The 8,875-nt window shown below is 39.1% G+C and overlaps 1 long non-coding RNA gene across 1 annotated transcript in view; it reads right to left on the bottom strand.

Annotated features, from left to right (window-relative positions):
• LOC148368464 (uncharacterized) overlaps nucleotides 1-8,875 on the bottom strand; it is a 49,542-nt gene that overhangs the window by 22,451 nt on the left and 18,216 nt on the right. The gene's annotated exons all lie outside the window — the stretch shown is intronic.

Raw genomic sequence — 8,875 nt, 5'->3', positions numbered from 1 at the left:
ACCTTTTGCTCTCTTCCATGTTTCCTTTTCTCTCTACTCTCTTTCTCTTTCTTTCTCCATCTTGCTTTCACTCTTTCTTTCTCTCTCTCTTTCTCTGTCTCTTTCTCTCTATCTCACTCTCTCACTTTCTCATTCTCTCTCTCGTTCTCTGTCTCTTTCTCTCTGTCTCACTCTCTCACTCTCTCATTCTCTCGCTTTCTCATTCTCTCTCTCTCTCTCTCTCTCTGTCTCTCCCTTTCACTCTTTCTTTTTCTCTTTCTTTGTTCCTCTTTTTCTCTCTGTGTCTTTTCACCTTTGCTCTCTTCCATGTTTCCTTTTCTCTCTACTCTCTTTCTCTTTCTTTCTCCATCTCTCTTTCACTCTTTCCCCCCTTCTCTTTCTCTCTTTCTATTTCTCTTTAGATTTCATTATTTCTCTTTCTTCCCCCCTCTCTCGCCTTTTCTCTCTTTATCTCTTTTGTTTCTCACGCTCTCTCTCTCTCTTTTTCTCCCTTTCGTTCTTTGTCCCCCCCTCTCTCTACCTTCCTCTCCCTCTTTCTCCTATTTCTTTTTCTCCTTTTATTATTTCTCTCTAATCTACTAATCCGGCCCCTCTATGATGTCGCGTTCAAGACGACTCGTCATTTACGGCGTCGCGGGGATGAGAGTCGGAATGGAGCGAGGGGGTGTTCAGGGGGATCTCGGGATTAGGAGTTTTCAAATTTGTCAAGGTGTCATTGCACGATAAGGCTATTTTCAATAGCGTAGTAAACGGGATTAAAAAGACCATATGTATCATTTAGCGCCACTTAGTGGTGAAGAAAAAAAACTAATTGAAAAAAAAACTGTCCAGAACCAGAAAAGGATCAGGACCCAAACGCGTGGCGGTCTCACATAAGCCTATTTTACAGGAAACGGGGGAGGAACGACAGGAAGCCAGAGGCCGACGAGATCGATACCGATTGCCCGAGTTGATATCGGACAGATGGGGACGATACCGGACAGGACGGGACAGACAGGATAGATAACGAATCAGGATATAGAAAATAAACCGGAGAAACTAGACAAGAACGAAAACTGGAGAAACTAATAAAAAGGACAAAAATAGACGGGAACGAAACAGGAAACTGAAATTAAACGGGACAAAAATAAACGGGAACAATACCGGACAGGAAATACCAACAGGAAAACAGGAATGAGTCAAAACCCATGTCTTGAGGGGCAGAGGTTCGTTGACGGACCGACAAACGAAGAGTGAGTGCACTGACCTTAAATAGACAGAAAGCCAATCTGTCAATGAGACGCAGCTGGCGCCACACAAGCGGGGCCAATCGGGCACCATGGCAACCGTGACACAAACGGGCGCGGCCGATTGGGCGCCATGGCAGTTATGACAAACACATAAAACAACCATATCGATCGCCAGTCCGGTGTGGAAAGGCGGGAAGCCAGAGACCGACGAGATCGATAACGAATCAGGATAACAAAAATAAACGGGAGAGACTAGACGGGAACGAAAACTGGAGAAAATAATGAACAGGATAAAAATAGATGGAAACAAAACCGGATAGCAAGTTAAACAGGACAAAAATAAACAGGAACAATACCGGACAGGAAATGCCAACAGGAAACAGGACGGAGCCAAAACCCATGTCTTGCGGAGCAGAGGTTCGTTGACGGACCGACAAACGAAGAGTGAGTGCACGGAGCTTAAATAGCAGGGAAGCCAATCTGTTAACGAGCCGCAGCTGGCGACACACGGGCGGGGCCAATTGGGCGCCATGGCAATCATGACAAACACATAAACAACCATATCGATAGGTTAGAAATTTGTATCTCTACCTAGAAGTCGCCCGAACCAGAACAGGATCAGGACCCAAACGCGTGACGTTTCTCACACAAGGCTTTTATTTGACGGGAAATGGGGAGTCATGCACGTTAGGCAGCGGTCTGGCGTGTAATGAAAGGAAGCCAGAGGCTGACGAGATCGATTCCAATTGCCCTAAGTAGATATCGGACGGACGGGGTCGATACCGGACAGGACGGGACAGACAAAATTGATAATGAAACAGGATATCAAAATAAAACAGGACAAACTAAACAGGAATGAAAACTGGAGAGAAAGATAAAAAGGACCAACCGAAACTCGAAACCGATATTAAACACGACAAAAAATAAACGGGAACAATCCCGGACAAAAAAAGCCAACACGAAACAGGACCAGGTCAAAATCCACGTCTTGCGGGGCAGAAGTTCGTTGACGGACTGACAACGGAAAAATGAGATCACTGAGCTTAAATAGCCAGATGGTCAATCTGTCAATGAGCCGCAGCTGGCGCCGCACGGGTGGGGCCAATTGGGCGCCATGGCAACCGTGACAAAAACAACATTAATTTGAATAACAAGCAAATATAGGTTATGTTTTCTCTCTGTCACTTCCGCTCGTCCATACTTTGTTTTGTCACCCACTTCCCGGCTGTAATTTTCATCCCGATCCTGGTGTCACTTGTTCTGATTACCCTCATATCACACCTCTTCCTCTTCATTATTAAAAACTATCATTTGTTTCCCATCTTGTCAGCTCCTAAGCCTTCTTTTTGCTGTCTCATTGCTATCCAAGTGTACCGAACCCTTGCCTGGTGTCATTTGTTCTGATTACCCTCATATCACACCTCTCCCTCTTCATTATTAAAAACTATCATTTTTTTCCCATCTTGTCAGGTCTTAAGCCTTCTTTTTGCAGTCCTGTTGCTATCCAAGTGTACCGAACCCTTGCCTGGTGTCATTTGTTCTGATTACCCTCATATCACACCTCTCCCTCTTCATTATTAAAAACTATCATTTGTTTCCCATCTTGTCAGGTCCTAAGCCTTCTTTTTGCTGTCTCGTTGCTATCCAAGTGTACCCAACCCTTGCCTGGTGTCATTTGTTCTGATTACCCTCATATCACACCTCTTCCTCTTCATTATTAAAAACTATCATTTGTTTCCCATCTTTTCAGGTCCTAAGCCTTCTTTTTGCTGTCTCGTTGCTATCCAAGTGTACCGAACCCTTGCCTGGTGTCACTTGTTCTGATTACCCTCATATCACACCTCTTCCTCTTCATTGTTAAAAACTATCATTTGTTTCCCATCTTGTCAGGTCCTAAGCCTTCTTTTTGCAGTCTTATTGCTATCCAAGTGTACCCAACCCTTGAGGAAAAATGCAATTTTTTAACTCTTCAGTGTTCTAAATGATAAAATAAAGTCACTTTTAGCCATTAGATGTCACGGTTGCCATGGCGCCCAATTGGCCCCGCCCGTGTGGCGCCAGCTGCGGCTCATTGACAGATTGACGGTCTGTCTATTTAAACTCAGTGATCTCATTTTTCCGTTGTCAGTCCGTCAACGAACCTCTGCCCGCAAGAGGTGGATTTTGACTGTTTCCTGTCGGCATTTCCTGTTCCCGTTTATTTTTTGTCCTGTTTATTTTCATTTTCCAGTTTGGTTTCCTGTCTATTTTGGTCCTGTTTTATTTTGATATCCTGTTTCATTATCAATTTTGTCTGTCCCGTCCTGTCCAGTATCGACCCCGTCCGTCCGGTATCTACTTAGGGTAATTGGTATCGATCTCGTCAGCCTCTGGCTTCCTTTCATTTCACGCCAGACCGCTTTCTAACGTGCATGACTCCCCATTCCCTGTAAAATAAAAGCCTTGTGTGAGAAACGTCACGCGTTTGGGTCCTGATCCTGTTCTGGTTCCTGACAGTGTTTTTGCTAAATGATCAAATCAATTTTAATCAATGTTTTTATTGAATTAAATGGGTTTTTTTGTACTACTAGGAGGCATTAAATATTACACACTGTCCCTTTAAGTTTTATGTTGCCATGTTTGAACCTTTAATGTATACGGTGGGTTATTTATAGGTTTTGAGGTTATTTCTGATTATTTCTTTCTTTTGTCATGTTTTTTTTCTTTTTTTCCTCTCTTTTTTTCTTTTGATCTTCTTTTCCCCAGTTTTCCACTTATTTTTTCTTTTTCTTTTTTCCTCTAATTTCCGTTTTTTTCCATTTCTCTTCTTTTGTTTCCTTTTTCCAAACTTTTTCCTTAATTTCTCTTACTTTTTTTTCTTATTTTGTTCTCTAATTTTCCTTTGATTTGATTTTCATCCCCTCTTTTTCGGAGCTTTTTACTTCATTTTTTGGGGGACTTTTTCATTTTTTTTTTAATTCCCCTATTGTCTTCCTTTTTTCTTTTTTTCCTCTCTTTTTTTAATCTTCTTTTCTGCAGTTTTCCACTTATTTTTATCCGTTTTTTTCCTCTAACTTCCGTTTTTTTCATTTCTCTTCTTTTGTTTTCTTTTTCCAAACTTTTTCCTTAATTTCTCTTACTTTTTTCTTCTTATTTGGTTCTCTAATTTTCCTTTGATTTGATTTTCACCCCCACTCTTTCGGGGCTTTTTACTTCTTTTTTGGGGGTACTATTTCATTTATTTTTTAAATTCCCCTATTATCTTCCTTTTTTCTTTTTTTCCTCTTTTTTTTCTTTTTATCCTCTTTTCCCCAGTTTTCCACCTATTTTTTCTGTTATTTTTTTCTCTAATTTCCCTTTGATTTGATTTTCACCCCCTCTTTTTCTTTTTTTTTTTTGGGTACTTTTTATTTATTTTTAAATTCCACCTATTGTCTTCCTTTTTTCTTTTTTCCAGGGTTTCTTTAATTCATTTTTCTTGCTTTTTTCAAAATGTTGTTTTCTAGTTTCCCTTTTCTTTTTTTCCTTCTTTCTTTGTTTCAGAGCTTTTTATTTCATTTTTCTTGCTTTTTATTTTTTAAAATGTATTTCCTGTTTTTTTTTTAATTCTTTTGCCCCCTTTTATGGGTGCTTTTTTATTTTTTTCGATTCCCGGCTCCCCTGTGTTATATGTCGAAGTGTCCTTGGGCAAGACACTGAATCCCTAATGCCCCCAATAAGCAGGTAGTTGCCTTGCATGGCTGACTCCCTATTGGTGTGTGAGTGTGTGTGTGTGAATGGGTAAGTGTGAAGCACATTGTAAAGCGCTTTGGGAGCTCTTCATTGACTTGAGAAGCGCTGTACAAATGCAGACCATTTACCATTTAGCATCTTGATTACCCTCAAAACGTTTGGAGGCAGACTCCCTATTGGTGTGTGAGTGTGTGTGTGAATGGGTAAGTGTGAAACACATTGTAAAGCGCTTTGGGAGGTCTTCAGTGACTTGAAAAGCTCTATATAAATGCAGACCATTTAGCATCTTGATTATCCTCAAAACGTTTGGAGGCAGACTCCCTATTGGTGTGTGAGTGTGTGTGTGAATGGGTGAGTGTGAAGCACATTGTAAAGCGCTTTGGGAGGTCTACATTGACTTGAGAAATGCTGTATAAATGCAGAACATTTGCCATTAAATGAAATGGGTTTTTTTGTACTACTAGGAGGCACTAAATATTACACACTGTCCCTTTAAGTTTTATGTTGCCATGTTTGCACCTTTAATGCATACAGTGGGTCACTTGTAGGTTTTGAGGTTATTTCTGATGATTTATTCTGGATATTAAGGATGAAGAATTTCTTTATTTTTTAATTATGGAATGTTCGTTGCTATAGTTCAGGGCTGTCAAACTCATTTGAACTCGGGGGCCACACGATAGAACAAACATTCTGTCGGGGGCCGGACTACTAGATTAAAGAGAAAGAAAAAGAGAGATAAAGAAATAAGAGAAAGAGGGAGGGAAAAGGAGAGAGGGGGGGACGAAGAAAGAGACAGAGAGAGAGAGGGAGAGAGCGTGAGAAACAAAAGAGATAAAAAGTCATGAGAGAGGGGGGAAAGAAAGGGAGAGGAAGAAAGAAATCCAAAGAGAAATAGAAAGACAGAAGGAGAGAAAAGAGAAAAGAAAGCACAACGGGTAGGAAGAGGGGAAGATAAAAGAGAGAAAAGGGAAAAATGAAGTTAAAAAGACACAGAGAGAGAAAGAGACGAAGAGCAAAAAAGGAAGAGAAAAAGAGAGACATGGAGAAGGAAAACGACAGAGACAGAGAGTGGGAGAAAAAGGGTAGAAAAGTGAGAGAGAGAGAGAGAGAGAGAGAGAGAGAGAGAGAGAGAGAGAGAGAGAAGAGAGAGAGAGAGAGAGAGAGAGAGAGAGAGAGAGAGAGAGAGAGAGAGAGAGAGAGAGAGAAAGAAGTGGTCCAGTGTCTTTGTTCGAGACACCTTTCTTTGGCAACATCAAGTTGATATATTTCAACCTGCAGCTCATCTTTCTCTTGTGCTTCTCTTAGTGATGTCTCGCGGGCCGGATTCAATCCCTTAGCGGGCCTGATCTGGCCCGCGGGCCGCCTGTTTGACACTATAGAATAGTTTGAACCTGAATGTGTCATTTGGATTTTACAAATACACTCAATTTCTTACAAATATTTCGATAAAATATTCTTATTTCGAAGTAAACAGAATGAAAGTATTTACACGTCATCCTTTAAATTCTTAAAAGGATGCATACGAAAACTCGTGTGTGTTTTTTAAAGAAAAGAGGAAACCACGCGTTAACGCGCACAGGCTGAGAATAACGCGCGCCTTCCATTTTGCGCGTCTTTTATTTTGAATTCCAATGAAAAATAATACAATCTTTGCCACTTCCTGTTAAATAGAATTCCAAAAACAGCAACAGTTTTTAGCGGCCCTTTTTTTCCCGAAACTGTTAAAAATTGTCAAGCAGATCCTAAAATTCTCGTTAAAAACACAGAAAAAAAACACACATAAATATTATATATTTTTTTAATCTCATGATTTTTCCGAAATTCTTCTCAACGTTCGAAAAATGAAATATCGTTTTAATTCGCGTTTTCGTTAAAAAACGTGTATTTTTAAACGAGGTGGGTTAATTGTATTAGGGGGGAGGGGGAGGGGGGTCATAACACTGATATTTCAAAAAAAGAAAATATGAAAAAAAGAAAAAAAATCATAATTTAAAGCATAATTGGTTTCACGTCCGTGTATTTTTCCATATTCCACTCAAGCGGGCCTAACGATTATGAAAATCCTTTCAAAATAAAACAGCAAGATTCAACGACACTCAAATGGCGTAAAACCTTTTTTTTTCATATCTCTGCAACGAAAAACAACAATGACAACAATAAAACCGCGCGGCAATTAATTCGCGTTAACGAGGACTTGAAAAGAAATGTCGACATCCGCCCGTAGACATCGTTTGCTCATTTTTCTCGTTTTTAATCCACGCAGAAAAAAAATAAACCTTAAATTTGCACCAGAACAGGAAGATTATAGAGAAACAAAATAATGTGGAAAGTGAATTTATCGTTTTGAGCAAAAAGGAGAAAGTATTTAGGGGGAGGCCTACTCTGTCGATTTATTCGTTTTTTGCGTATTTTTTTACATTTTTATTAATTAAATCCTAGGACAGTTAATACAAAATATATTATAATAATATGATATAATATAATATAATATAATAATAAATAATATAATAACATCTCATCTCATTTCATCTCATTAGCCGTACCGCTTATCCTCGTTAGGGTCGCGGGGGGCTGGAGCTCATCCCATCTCCAGGCAGTGGGCAGGGGACACCCTGAACTGGTTGCCAGCCAATCGCAGGGCACACAGGGACAGACAACTCATCCACACCTAGGGACAATTTGGACCGGCCAATTCACCTGAAATGCATGTTTTTGGAATGTGGGAGGAAACCGGAGAGCCCGGAAAAAACCCACGCAAGCACGGGGAGAACATACAAACTCCGCACAGAAAGTCTGGAGCTGGATTTGAACCCACGACAGGTTCCCATGACATGAACTGTGCCGCACAAGCGCTAACCACTGCGCTGCCGTGCTGCCCTATATAATATAATATAATATAATATAATATAATATAATATAATATAATATAATCTAATCTAATCTAATATAATATAATATAATATAATATAATATAATATAATATAATATAATATCATATCATATCATATCATATAATATCATATAATATAATATAATATAACATAATATAATATAATATAATATAATATAATAATAATGTAATATATTAAAAAATACAGTTAATTAACTGTATTTTTTTTTACTTTCGTCTTTAATCCGGATCGTTTCGGTCATTCTGATTTCGTTGTATTCTATATATAGTGTGTCCCGCCGTGAGTAAATAGGAGCCGGTTATGAATTTTTTAATGAATTAAGATGAATTAAAAACGGTTGAATTTTAATTGCTACAAATGTCTTCATTTACACTCGAAAAGCCGCAGCAGAATCTATTGAGTTGCGTTTAAAAATCAAGGGCGTAGTTTTTTACGGTCGCTTTGCTACGCCCCTGGATAGAGAGTGCATGGGTATCACGGGAAAAATACACGCGTGGAAAATACACATTAAAACGAAAAAAATCATCAGATTTATTAAACTCAAGATTTTCGAGAACGATTTCCCCAAAATGCGCCACGCCTGTGCGCATGCGTCAAACAGTCTCTAGTAGATCCTATTATTATTTTATTTTTTTATATATACAAATTATTATTGTGCAGAAGTCTGGGGCAATAATTACAAAAAAAAAATCACTCCAGCCCCTTTTTAAGCCTCCAAAAACGTGAAATTAGAAACATACACAGGGTAGGATATCGAGATCGTACCAATATTTTATTCCTGCGGTCCAAATGATTAAAATTAGATGATTTAGTCAAATTTTTCACTTAAGGTCAACAAAAGTGCCGGAAAACATCCCAAAATGATTCATTCGGAAAGAAAAAAAATATAACTTAAGGGGCTGTCGTCAATTCAAAATCTTAAAGGTGAGAACCACCAGGAAAAGTATGTCTGTGTATGGAGTCCAACTTTGGAACAATTTACAAAACGAGATCAAACAATGTCCGACTCTTCACTTGTTCAAA

The sequence above is a fragment of the Urocampus carinirostris genome, chromosome 3 (genome assembly GCF_059441175.1).
Source record: "Urocampus carinirostris isolate Australia breed hairy pipefish chromosome 3, RoL_Ucar_1.0, whole genome shotgun sequence".
Lineage (NCBI taxonomy): Eukaryota > Metazoa > Chordata > Actinopteri > Syngnathiformes > Syngnathidae > Urocampus > Urocampus carinirostris.
The sequence above is the reverse complement of the archived record's forward strand: the minus strand, read 5'-3'. Positions and strand labels throughout refer to the sequence as shown.